Genomic DNA, 14,119 nt, shown 5'->3' with positions numbered 1-14,119 from the left:
ACCGCTAACGCTGTTGTGCTGAGAGTGTTGGATTTCTAGCAGCTTTAGCAAAGGAATCCTCAGTTTCTGGGAGTGGGCAAGGGGATGTGGAAATGCACCGAGAGGTCGGGCCCAAAGGGCTCACTGTCTGCCCCCAAGCTCCTGGCACACCCAGCATGCTACCAGACATCAGAGGGGACTGGTGTACCAGTACAAATGCAAGTATTAGGATGTCAGAGGTTGGGTTAGAATGCAGGATGGAAGGGCATATGGAAAGGCCGGGGAGTTGCTGAGGAGGACCCCCAACATTGAGAGACAGAGAGGATGGTATCTACTGTAACGGAGACTGGAGGGTTTGGGGGGGCTGTGTGAAATGGGCTTGTGTCATCCTTATTTCATCAACATCCCTTAGCCTGGGGTTTACCCTATTGACTTCAGCTTTCAATGTTCGCTCTGAAAGGCACTTCGAAGCTCGCAAACCTGCCTCAAAGTCAGACTTTGTAATGAAATTGCAACAGACACGTTTTCAGGTTTCCTCCCAAAGGAAGGTTCATCCACCGATAACTCTGTATACTTTTATTTTTATTTGATTTATTTCAGTTGCATGTGTACATAAAACCCATGAGGTATCATGATCTAGGGGATAGGGCCAGGGCCGGCTCCAGGCACCAGCTAAAGAAGCAGGTGCTTGGGGCAGCCAATACAAAGGGGCGGGAATTCGGCAGCGAGTCCCTCAGGCCCTCCCTTCCTCTTTGAGCTGCCGCCGAAGTGCCGCCGAAGAGGAAGAGAGGGAGTGAAAGACCCACCGCCGAAGAATGGAGCGGCGCGATTGCGGTGCCGCGGGTTTTTTTGTTTTTCTTTTTGCCGCTTGGGGCAGCAGAAAACCTGGAGCCGGCCCTTAATATGGCATGAGAGGGGGAGTTAGGAAACTTAGGTTCTCTGTCACTGACTGGCTGTCAGTTAGACAATTCTCACTCTTGGTGCTTTAATTTTCCCTTTCTATAAAAGGAAAGGTGATATTTACCTGCATTTGTAAAGTGCTTTGAGTTCTACAGGTGAAAAGGGTTGTATTATTAAAAGGCACTGATAATTAAGTGTACAGAAAACAGCACAAATTACATAAAATGTATAGCGGTATTTTCAAAATAGACTCTAGATTATACACTAACTAATTAGCCTAGACCTTAAGACAATGAACTACAACACTGGGCCAGATCATATCCCCTAGATGCATGCACAGAGCTTTGTCTACATAAACAGGGGTGCTGGAACAATTTTTATAGTGGGGGTGCTGAGAGCCATTGAAGCAAACTGTAAACCCTGTATATAATGGAAACCACTTCAAGTTTGGGGGTGCTGCAGCACCCCCCGCACACCTAGTTCCAGCACCTATGTCCATAAATGCATCTGCCTCTGGCTACTGTTTCCATGGCACTGTCTCACTGACTTTGACCCAACAGCAAATTCTGTGGATGCAGAATCTGAGCTTGGGGGTGGGCCACCAGAGTGATGGGAAGATGACAGCTGGGAGGTAGCCAGAAGGTGCATAGCCTCAGGTAAGATCTCTCCCAGCTACCAACAGTAAATCGGTCAAAAAGTATACACAGGCTGCATTAAATTGTTCATGGAGTCTCCTTTGTGCCAAAGAATCCCACTGTAAAGAAAGATTCCAGGGGCTACCATGTGCCTGGGCAGTAGCGCTCCAATGGAATCACTGTGCTAGGAAATGAAAAGCGAGGCAGGGAGATCTGGGGCCAGTATGGAGTGGCCATTCCTGTGTGTCTCAAATTTCCATGATCCATGAGGACAGAGGCAGAACCCCCTATTCATCCCATGGAGAAGAAAATCCCTGCCCTATACAATGATGTGGGGAAAACTTAGTTAAGGGAACCCTTAGAATTCCAGATACTAGTGTTAATTTCCTTAGCATAGAGGTAACTCTAATCCAAATGAATGCTGTGAATTTTTCCCCTCCCCATAAAAATTGTCTAAGTGCCTGGAGTTCAAACTGGGCATCTGCCGTCTATTTGTCAGAAGAAAGCTGCAAGGGCAAGAGTCTATTTATAGGCAAGGCAAAGCACAGAGAGATGCTTCAAGATCATTGTTTTCCTTTAATAAGCACTACCTAAGAAATGCAGTGGAAAATTCAGTCTGATGCAATTCGAGCTGCCCCACAGTACAATTAATTAGTATGCACTGGGGGAACTATTGATGCTTTTCCACACTGAATAATGAATATGAGCAATTGGTTTCACTTTGTTCCCCAAATTTTCTGGCAAACATGTTAAATATATCAGCTTGTATTTGGACTTGAATAAATGGCAGCAGTTACTCAGTGCTTAATGTGCAGATAGCAAAAAACATGGAGGCTCAGTATTGTGGGGGTGAACCGAGAAAAGCATTAGTCAGACATGGCCTCGCTAGCTTTGGACAGAAAAGATCCCATGGAGCATTAAATACAAAATCTGAGAGAATTGAAAAGAACTCAAAAAAACCCAAACAAACAGCTATTTAAGAGAATTTCTCATTCATAAATGAGAGCTCCTGGGCTGAAGCTGAATTTGAACTAGTCTGTAAATAATTCAGGCAGAATGTTTTTTTAGATGAATGGAACAAATTGTCAATGTCCTCAATAAAAGCCATTTGTGTAACCTTGCACAGGAGGAAGCTGGATGCACTTTTGAAAAGGAAACAATACAAGGGTAAAAGCCTTTGAATGCCTTGGCACAGCATTTGCTAAGAATTCACTAGCAGACCATATCATCTTTGATGTTGCTGTGTTCCAAACGCAGTGAAGATAAATAAAATGCAATATAGTCCAGCCATTTCTGCCTATAAAATACAGTAACCATGGCAGACCCGTTATGCTAGCACTTGGCTTTTGATAAGTAGACAAAGCAAATATAAGATATAAAGCTATAAGAAATTATTATTATGAAGAAGCTACCACTTGTATTAAGGTTGCAACCGGCTTCCTTTGTAAAAGATATTTCCTCTAGGGAACGTTCTAAGGCCAGATGTGGAGCTCATTCCCATAGGAGGTGGTCAGTGAGTGATGTGTGTGTTTGAGGAGAGAGGTAGAGGGAAAATGAATAGAGGTTTCCTGTTAAACAAGAGGAGAGAAACCTGTAACATGCCTCAGCCGGGACATGGATAAAGACAGAAAAATTCTAATGGACTGGGGGACTCCAGTTATATGAAGAAGCTTGTAGTCTGTGCCACTGGAGCACTAACAGGAAACAGTATATTGGTGTTTTACCCTATCATGAAAGGGCCCACATGACCGACAGGCCTCCTGCAGTGGCAGAATTGACAGCTCTGCCTGAAATTCCTTAGTAGCATTCCAGAACCCAGCAGGCAGCTGGAGAGAGATTGTATATGTTCCTAAGCTGCTGTACCACCGTTCTCAAGTTTTAATTCTATGAGCACTAAACCAGACAAACATTATTACACTGCCTGATGTGATATGACAAACAGGAAGAGGATTATCAATACAGCACAAGCTATAAAGGGCCAAAAGATATTGCTTTTCCCTGACCTGAGTCCTCTCACAGACATGTCAGAAAGAGTTTGTCCCTCTCTGGTGTAGCTTAGCCTACAGGCTGTAAATAGGCTTCCAATGGCCCCCATGGAGTTGAGAGCACAGGGGTGCTTAAACCACTACCCCCTTTCAAAGAGCTGGCTCACAAAGCCATTGATGTCAGCCAGGGATTCCCGCATGTCTGGGATTCTTCAGCTATCTAGATCTATTCTGTTTGTGGCACCTCTGCCTGGTGGACTGTTGCAAAAGGGATGTGGCACAGCATATTAAACTGCAAGAGTGGAAAGAAATTATACTTTCCAACAATATGCCAGGTTATCTCTGAAGAAAAATCTACATCCAATTCAGCTAAGCTCTGCTGGGAAAAAAATCTTAGCGGATCTGTCAAGCTATTTTTAGTTCTCGGGAAAAAAGGACCAATCAAAGAATATTTAGATCCCAGTTCTTTTATTTACCAGGTTCCTTACTGTCCTTCAGCTGTGGCTGATTGGCTGCCTATTCTGAACTGGAGTGACTTTTTTTTTTTTTTACTTTTATAATTGTTTTCGCTCTATTTAGCTAACATTGCACCTAGTGAAAGTAACTGGAAGCACAGGCACTGACTTTCAGCTTTCCCTGGGGGTACTCCACCCCCACTCCACTCCAAGGCCCCACCCCCACTCTGCCCCTTCTCCTGAGGGCCCATCCTCGCTCCGCCTCTTCCCACCCCCTCTCCCGAGGCTCTGCCCACCCTGCCTCCTCCCTGAGCATTCCCTGCCTTCGCTCGTACCCTTCCCCCCAGCTCCTCCCGCTGCCTCCCAGCACCTCCTGCCCACCCCTGAACTGCTGATCAGCGGCAGGCAGGAGGCACCGGAGGGCATGTGTGTGTGTGAGCTGATTGGTGGGTGCTGAGGATCCACTATTTTTTTTCTGTGCGTACTCCAGCCCCAGAGCACTCATGGAGTTGGCACCTATGATTGGAAGAACTTTTTGTGGGTCACAATATTTAATGTTTCATTTCGATAATTCAGTCGCTGATCTGTTTCACTTCAGACAATAGGTTTCTTTCTGGGCAAGAAAGTTTGTTAAATCTTACCAGTTAGTTATGTATACAAGACAGGGTTTTGACCCAGTCTCAACTTTTGTGACTGGACTCTCTATCCCACTCTCTAATCCAGTGTAATATGTTGAGTTTCTTTTGTCTAAAAGCAATAAAATGTATTTTGAAACCCCCCCACACAAACCCCCAGGCTGCAAACTGTGATATCCCTAGATATGCAGACCTTTTCAGACAGGGTTGAGGGGATTGAAAAATGAATAGGAAACCCTAGATAAGGCCAATTTCACTAGTATATACCTCTGAGGTAAAATTCACCAATGTGTACAGGGCTGCCACAAAGAAGGCTTATGTTGTGTTGACCTCCTGGATAAGGGTGAATGTCACCCATGGTGAACATGTCAGCATTTCCCTCAAGCAGCTGAATGTGATTGACTGAATAAGTAACAGCTCATATCAGTACAACATATGAAAGCACTCTTCTTTTAGCATAATCGGTATTTAACTCTCTCCTTAAATCACAGGTGCTATATTGATTATGTTGGTTATCTGCTTTGTTATGGAGGACTTATATTACCCAAGTGAATAATATAAACTGAATATATGAACTGTAGTTCAAAGAACAGGATTCCAATAATCAGGCAAAATCTGAGGTGTTATTTCCCACTTCAAGCCCTCTTTCATGTTGTCTTTAACCATTGACATATTATCTGTAATCTTTCCAGGAAACTTACTAATGAACTAGAAAGCCCTGCTGAATTCCTAGTAAAATCCATAAGTATCTACAGTGTATGGCAAATACTTCTAAACATTAATGTTATATGACAGCAAGACGTGGTGATGGAACGTGACTGAGGTTTGAACATGATGCAGGTTTGAGGTCACAGTATCATGTAGATGAGACTTGTCATTATGCTGAAATGTAACTAAAACTGCCATAGTGATACTGGTGCCAGAACAGTTTAGTGTTACAATGAGGTGACCAAAATCCAGAACGACTGCAATGCTAAGGAAAAGAAACTGGGTTTTTCCTATCACCACTACATAACCAGAAAAGGGTCCAGAACCACTATTGTCCTATAATCACACTCCCTTTGAGATGTCAGCCTGAAATCAGAATAGATCTGTGCTGTATTTATGCAGAGATGGATTTAGAGTGGCAGAATGTAACTTTTGGATAGGAACATATCCAGGGATGTTTCTCTTGCTGCATTGGCTCTGATCAGGCTTCACAGAATCATAGAATATCAGGGTTGGAAGGGACCTCAGGAGGTCAGCTAGTCCAACCACCTGCTCAAAGCAGGACCAATCCCCAACTAAATCATCCCAGCCAGGGCTTTGTCAAGCCTGACCTTAAAAACCTCTAAGGAAGGAGATTCCACCACCTCCCGAGGTAACCCATTTCAGTGCACCACCCTCCTAGGGAAATAGTGTTTCCTAATATCTAACCTAAACCTCCCCCACTGCAACTTGAGACCATTACTCCTTGTTCTGTCATCTGCTACCACTGAGAACAGTCTAGATCCATCCTCTTTGGAACCCCCTTTCAGGTAGTTGAAAGCAGCTATCAAATCCCCCCTCATTCTTCTCTTCTGCAAACTAAATAATCCCGATTCCCTTAGCCTCTCCTCATAAATCATGTGCTCCAGCCCCTAATCATTTTTGTTGCCCTCCGCTGTACTCTTTCAAATTTTTCCACATCCTTCATTTAGTGTGGGGCCCAAAAATGGACACAGTACTCCAGATAAGGCCTCACCAATGTCAAATAGAGGGGAATGATCACGTCCCTTTGTAACAGTGTTGGGACTCACCACCTGGCACCTCCTGCTGGTTGTCTCTGGGAATTAGCTCAGGCCAGTGGAGCCCCCTCTCCTGGTGGTGTCCCGTCCGTCGTCTCACCCTTGGTTGGCATGTGGACCTGCGTTGCTCCCAACTGGCGGCGTCCTCTTCAGGACAGTGCCCCTCAGTCCATCCTCACTCCTTCCAGTCTCTCTCTACACCCCAGCCACCACATACAACCATACACCCCAAAGTCTAATCCCTCTTGTCAGGGATCTGGCGTAGTCTATAATGGCTGCTCCCTACGGCCAATGGCTGGGTGTACTGCAAGGAGGGAAGGGGGAGGACCCAGGCCCGCTCTCTACTCTGGGTCCCGGCACAGGGACCCTCTGGTGGCAGCCTCGCTCTCTCCCCTCTGTCCTCCTTCTCTCCCCTTGACTGTCCGCTTCCCTGGGCCGCTTCCCCTACGGCCCCTTGTACCCCTTCCCTTCAGGGCCTGCAGCCTGGGAGGCCTCAGGCTAGAACACCTTTCTGCTCCCAGAGCCTAGCCAGCACTGCACTGTCCGTGGTGCTAGTCGACCTGCTCTGGAGACAGACCTTCCATGTCAAAGGCCTGGGACAGACTGCCTGCTCTCTCCCTGAGCAGCCTTTTTATAGGGCTGAGCCTGGCCCTGATTGGCTGCCTCCAATCTGGGCCCTGATTGGCTCCCAATAAGCCCTTTTCTGATTGGTTGCCCATCTGCGCAGGCCCACTGGCCTGCTGCAGCCTAAATTCACCAGGAATGGGGCAGCCACCCCACTACACCCTCGATTTGCTGGCAATGCCCCTACTTATACAGCCCAAAATGCCCTTAGCCTTCTTGGCAACAAGGGCACACTGACTCATATCCAGCTTCTCGTCCACTCTAACCCTTAGGTCCTTTTCTGCAGAACTGCTGCCTAGCGACTCAGTCCCTAGTCTGTAGCAGTGCATGGGATTCTTCCTTCCTAACTGCAGGACTCTGCACTTGTCCTTGTTGAACCTCATCAGATTTCTTTTGGCCCAATCCTCTAATTTGTCTGTATCCTATCCCCACCCTCCAGTGTATCTACCACTCCTCCCAGTTTAGTGTCATCTGCAAACTTGCTGAGGGTGCAATCCATGCCATCCTCCAGATCATTAATGAAGCTATTGAACAAAACCGGCCCCAGGACTGACCCTTGGGGCACTCCACTTGATACCGGCTACCAACTAGACATGGAGCCATTGATTGCTACCCATTGAGCCCAATGATCTAGCCAGCTTTCTATCCACCTTATAGTCCATTCATCCAGCCCATGCTTCTTTAACTTGCTAGCAAGAATACTGCGGCAGACCATATCAAAAGCTTTGCTAAAGTCATATAAGGCAATGAAAGTTCTCCAGTCACAGCGAACTATTTTGTGCTTTTGCTTTCCACAGACACAGACAGCAAAGCTGTCACTGCCTCAGGAGAGGTGACAGCCTGTGTATTTAGCCAGCCTCACTAATTTCTAAGATGTGTGGTAATAAAAGGCTTTCTATTTTCCCCACATATAGGGAGCTTTTCTGATGAAAGTTTTTCTACAGGCTTTACCAATTGTTGTCTCAATTCCACAGTCAGCTCAATTCAAGAGACTATTCTTCATGTCTGGGCTCCCCACCAATGCAGAGCCCCACTGTCTTCGATGAAGCTCTGTGTGGGAAGCCCTCCACTGAGGTCAGTGGGGGTCTGCACAGGCCTGGGGGTCCAGTCAGCTCAAGTAGTTTGCTGGATCAGGGCCCGTATACATACATCACCACTGACATCCATTACATCTAGGGTGAAGGCAGGAAGGCAACCAGTGTACAGTATGCTACACAACAGTGAGGGAGGGGAATGGGCAAAGGGCACAGGGCACCGGCCTGCTCTTCGGAAAAATGCCCAGGGATTCTAGTTTCCATGTAAAGCAGATGGGATCTCAGTTTTTGAGCAGAGAGGCATAGTTTGGCATAGAATCAGATCTGAATCCTGTCTTCCAGCAAATTCTTTATCGAAAGGATGTCTCCTACTTTAAAACATTAAAAAACAAGTGCAAAGGCCAACAATGGGCTGTCCCGAGGCTCTAAGAAGTTCACCTTAAATTATGTTTTCAAGCGATTTCCAGGAATTACTTTACAGTATCAACTGCCATTTTTAATGCTGCATTAGTACATTTATTTATATTGTACTTTTAATACTAGATTCTCAGCTACACCCAGTACAGTTTGGGCAAAGGTGAAGAAGAGAATGGAGCACAAAGGAGTCATTAGTGCAGAGACGACCCGTGCCTGCTGATAGTAGTGAGGGGGTGGAGATCCCTGATCCTGGGGCTGGTTTCATGCTGGTCTCTGGTATAGCTTAGTCTCTGGGCTGCTGTACATTAAGCAGGCTGCCAACAACCCTCTGGGTGGTACCAGAGCACAGGGATTCTTCAGCTGCTACCCCATTTCATGAAGGTGGATCACACAGCCATTATGCCAGGGGAGTCATCAGCTTGCTTGATCCACTCGGTTTATGGCCCCTTTGCCTGGTGGACTTGTGTGAAAAAGCTGTGACACAGCCTACCCCATCGCTGGAACACCACTTCTACAACATGTACCAGATTTTTTTTTCAGGTTAAATGAAAGAAATAAGAGCAATTTAAGCCTTTCCCTCCTCTGCTTACTTAACTATTTTGGCCTAAACATATTTGACAGGAGAAATAAAGATAAATTGTCAATAGAACTAACCGAGACAAACTGAATTATGCATTTGCATTACAGGAGAGGCTCTCTCTCTCTGCTAACAGTGCTACTTTTCTTCCAGCCGCACATGTAGTAGAATGCAAAGCACTGCTCTGTCCCTTCATGGCACTTTATAGCTGACAATACATATTTAGAGCGCAGAGCACAGTGATTTTATTTCTCTTACACATGTCTGTGCCATGTCTCCCTTCCTAAATTCCACCCTGACCAGGAGTCAGGGATGTGACTCTGGATTGCTGAACCAAGCTGTGTGGAAAGTTTATACGCTAATGAATGTAGCCCGACCTATAGATTATGTATTAATTATATTGATTACTTAAGAATTCCCAGTTATCACTTGAGGGTTGACAGGATCCCAAGATCAGGCCCAGTATTATTGAAATGACTGTATCGCTGGGAATCCTGATGTGCACGGTTGCAACACTCACACTGTAGGAACCCTTCTATATTTACACTACTTTATTAATACATTTAGCAAAGTCACAACCACTCTAACTCAGTCAGGTAGACAGAGATACTACAGAATGTACAGCTGCACAGCTATATACTCACACCATCCCTTGCAGAGCAACCTAAAATGTTAGCCATTATCTTCCTCATCACCATTACCTCCCTTCTCATCACCAGGGCCATCATTCTGGCTCCTCCCAAGGGCTACATCTCTCTCTCCTCTTGCAGCCAGGCTGGGATACAGCTTTTATAATGTTATACTGACACCACCATGTCTAATGCATATTCAGTAGGGTTTTCCTCCCCTCTTCCTTATTCGTATTTCCTCACCCTGCTAACATTGGGGTGCCTTTCTCCTATAGATTAGCATATGAATGATCTCTACTCTTGTGGTAAGATGACTGCAGATGTTAGCTCATGTTCCTGGGGTTGGCTGGTGTCATTATGGTAAATTCCAACAAAATTCCCCCTGAGACACTCTAGTCTCAGTTCCCCAAAGCTGGGGGTTACCGTTGGGCTGCTTATCTGTGCCAAAGCTCATAGGCCTTGAGCCTTATGCTAACTGCTGATGCTAATATCTTACAGGGTACAGGCCTGTAAGTTCCTTGCATTACTGCTGAATATAATAAAGGCATAATATAATGAAGGCAAGGCAATTAATATAATAAAGGCAAGCTAGCCCTATAGGTAAAATGGACTAGAATGCAGACTGACTCCTGACAGTGTCCATGGTTTGTTTGGATCTTGGTGTAGCATCCTTTCTTTGCGTAGTCTTTGCTGAAATCGCAAGCCAGCTGTGGGCATTGTGTGGAACTCCAGGAATAGTCACCCAAAAGCAACATGACAATGCCAGGTGACAGACTGTACTTATGTTTTAGGATATCTTATTTCTTCAGTGCCTTGGCTTAAGTAAGTTGCTTCCATTGCCACAGAAAAGCTAGCAATGGCAGACTGCAATTACCAGTGGAGGAAGTGAATTTACTAATCTAGCGTCAAATCCCAAATTCCTTGCTCATTTTTTTCTTGGTCCTTACTCAGACAAACTCCGGCTGGAATCAACAAGGGTGCCAGTTGTGCTTTATTTGGTGGACACCTAGCCATGAGGAACTGGACTGAGACCACAGACTATTTTACACCAGCTACTGTTAATGACTACTGAGCACTACTGACCTAGGCCGGATTATAACTAGTGACCTACATACGAAAAGCTAGGTATCGTATTATTACTGGGCTATCCTAGATCCCCTAGGTTCCTAGGTCAACAAGAATGTGTCTAAGTGAGGAATAGGTAAAAACTGTGTGCAATGAGTGTCAGGCCCTTAACATTTTGACCCCTGGTTATTTCACTGAATAAGGCAGGCCCACAAGAACAAACAGTTTAATAAGAGTCTGCTGAAAATGGCATGACATTTTCAAGTAGAGCTTGGAATGGGATAGCACAGAGATAATGAGATACAAAGCTTTTCACATCTAGGTTACTAATTGCAACCCAGCCCTGGTCAGCAGTGAACACCACTTATTACTATCTCACAGCCATGTAGTCGTTTATGCATAAAGAGTTGGTGGTCTCAGCCTAGTTCCTAGTGGGTAGGTACCCACAAAATAAAAAACAAGATCCTCACAGCTGGCACTTCTGTTAACAGCCTAAGCAGAAAGGACAAGGACTGAATGGGCAGTGAGAGAGGACCTTTTCCCCTGCTAGAAGAGGAAGCTTCATTTCCCTTTAGTGCCGGTTGGACACATTTTAAGAGCTTTAAAGCTTCTTACAGAAGACTGAAAGAGATAGGAAAGAAGTTTGAGAGCTGCAGAAGTCATGCTGCCTTGACTTGCAAGTTAGGGTCAGATCCTCAGCTGATGTAAACTGCAGTGAAGTCAATAGAGCGATGCTGATTTATGCCTGCCCAGACCCTGGCCCTAAGATTTTTGACGAGCAATATAGAGAAGAGGCAAGCAGCTCAGCACAGATGCAGATGTGGCTGCTGAGCTGTGGGAAAGGAGCCAGTGCATACAGCTGAAGGAATGAAAGAGAGACTTGAGAGGGAAACAGGAGGCTTTCTACTCTGAATAATGGTGAGTAAGACTCCAGATGACAGCACAGGAGCAGACCTGAACCGTGTTCTTTTCCCCCCATGGGGCTGAACTCTCTGTACGCTGGTAAATGGAAATCGACTCCACTCAGATGAGCCAGTGGGACTGCAGCTACTGAAGTGAATAACTTTCCATTTGCGAGTTGGAAATGCCTGTGCAGCAGCATTCTACCAATCCCTAGACATTTCTGTGGTACTGAGTCAGCATGCAGTTCCCTGCAGCATTTCAGCCATTTACCACCGGTAAGAGATATGACAGCGCATGGCCATGGAACGCAAAAGGAGGAGGAGGGTTCTGATTCAGTTTTTCCTTATGTCTTTTAAATTGTGGTTACAGTCCTAACCTGGTCAATTTGATTTGGACACCACAGAGAGGAAATACATTTAGAATACCCCATTGTTGCTTTGCAGACATTTTTCTGTTTCAAAAGATCATTATAATTGCACAAGAGTTGATTTGTCTACCACCGGTGTGAAATAGCTGGTATTGCTGTGCAGGGAAGTGGGAGTCGACGGAAGTAGTAAAAGGTTGCCTACAGTTTGAAAGGCGGGGCTTTGCAGCGCTGAGTAGAACAGAGAGTGGCAGGCTGTAGCTCAGGGTGGGCTCTCTGCTTTGTGTCTCAGCTGTTTATAAAGAAAGAATGAAATAATTATTTTTTGAATACGAGTTAACATTGCAAACTCAACCCAGGGCTATGAAAACCAGGCGAGGTTCTTTCTGCCTCCCAGTAATTCCATATTTGAAGTTGGAACTTAGGGCCCAGTCCTGGGAGATGCTGAACAAGAGCCTGATGCAACTCCCGTGGATGTCACTTGAAGTTTTCAGTTTGTAAGCTCTTTGGGGCAGAAACGACATCTTCCTATTGTGTTTGTACAGCACCCACATTATAGGGCATCCTAATAAGGTTATGTGGTTGCTACTATAATGTAGATAGTGGTTATAATGGGAGTTGGATAGGACATCCACTCACTGGGAGACACTCAACGCCGTGCAGAATCAGGCTCCTTTTGACTATCCATGAGACAGAATAAAATCCAATTCAATCTTCCATTGCTTTACTTGGCAGCAAGATTAAATTCTTGTTTTGCCAATGCAATAAAGAGCTATTATTCAAACAGACATAGTTAGCAGACATCCTGAATAAGGAGGAGACATTTTTACCTAGTTGTTTGGTAACCATAGCTACACTTGTAACTGCTGTGTAGAGGTCTAGGTGAAGATCATTGATTAATGTTTGTGCCACTCATCATTTTATTAAATGAGGCCATTAAATAGTCCTTTTAGAATATCTATGCATATGTTAATTCCTCAAAAATGACAAACAGAACATTTGCCTCAAAAATAACAACTCACCAGGCTTGAAATTATGGCCGTATGTTGCATTACTACTGTCATTTTTCACAAAACGTCTGTTTTGTTCATCTGCTCAGTAACGATGAAATGTAAAGCACATATAATAAACATGCAAAACAGTAGTCGTTATTTGTTTTCCAAAATAATTTCCTCTTAAATATCCTCCACTTATACATGGAATTACAGAAGTGATATATTAATGGAGTATTTGATGGTTTGTGCTATCAGCAGGCTCTTTAAAATAAAACAAACAATGTTCTTGTCTTTTATACTCATTTTAGATCTGACCTGCTGGGTCACCTTGGTGCAGGTTATGCCATCCCGTCCCAGTTAATAAACAGTGATAGATCTAACAAATGAATTAAAAGCTTCAACCCATTTGCCTCCCAGTCAAGAATATCTTCTTGAATGGGAGATAAATAGGCTGATATTACTAAAGTACAAGTCCTACAGATGAAATTTTTCAATTTCCGTATGTGATTCTGCTAAAAAGTTTTTTAACTATCTACCCATGTTAGGCTACAATGTTACCAGTAGATGGTAGTATTGCTTATTACACTACATAGTTTGTCTGCCTTTATCAGAAACATTCTATCCTTGGAGAAAGATGAAAAATGTTGGCCGAATATACAAACCTCTGCTTTGGTATAACTCAAACAACATTCTTGTTCCTTCTAGATTTAGAAGCAGCCAACAGCCTTAACTCACAGCAGACTGCTGGGTCACAAAAACATCATACCAAAGTCTTAAAACCTTGGAAAATTATAAGCCCAGTGAGATATTATTGAGCATTTCAGGGCATGTATGAAAACAAAAAAGAATTCAAGAGTTTCTCTAGATTTCACTTAAAATAACAGAGTTCTGTTGCATCACTCTGCAGCTTCCTGCACCATGTCAAGCTCCATACTTGGTTGTGGAAATCTCTGCTTTACCTCTCATAGAAATTGCACTTTAAGAAGTAGAGGGCACTGGAGAAAACATCTGAGGCTTTTCCTTCTGAAGGGATCATGCGTATGGTACAGCTTCCAAACCCCGATAGTACTGACAAAGGGTCAGTCCCCAATGGTGCCGAACACGTGGGTGCCAAGGAAGATCCCAGTACTGGGATTTGTGAGGTGAGAATAGTAGG

The 14,119-nt window shown here is 44.6% G+C and overlaps 1 protein-coding gene across 2 annotated transcripts in view; it reads right to left on the bottom strand.

The window, feature by feature from the left end:
* The window catches only part of VSNL1 (visinin like 1), a 138,659-nt gene that overhangs the window by 23,264 nt on the left and 101,276 nt on the right, over nt 1-14,119 (bottom strand). The gene's annotated exons all lie outside the window — the stretch shown is intronic.

The sequence above is a fragment of the Terrapene carolina genome, unplaced genomic scaffold, assembly GCF_002925995.2.
Source record: "Terrapene carolina triunguis isolate 2854851 unplaced genomic scaffold, T_m_triunguis-2.0 Scaffold42, whole genome shotgun sequence".
NCBI lineage: Eukaryota > Metazoa > Chordata > Testudines > Emydidae > Terrapene > Terrapene triunguis.
Note: the sequence above shows the minus strand (reverse complement) of the source record. Positions and strands in the feature narration are given on the sequence as shown.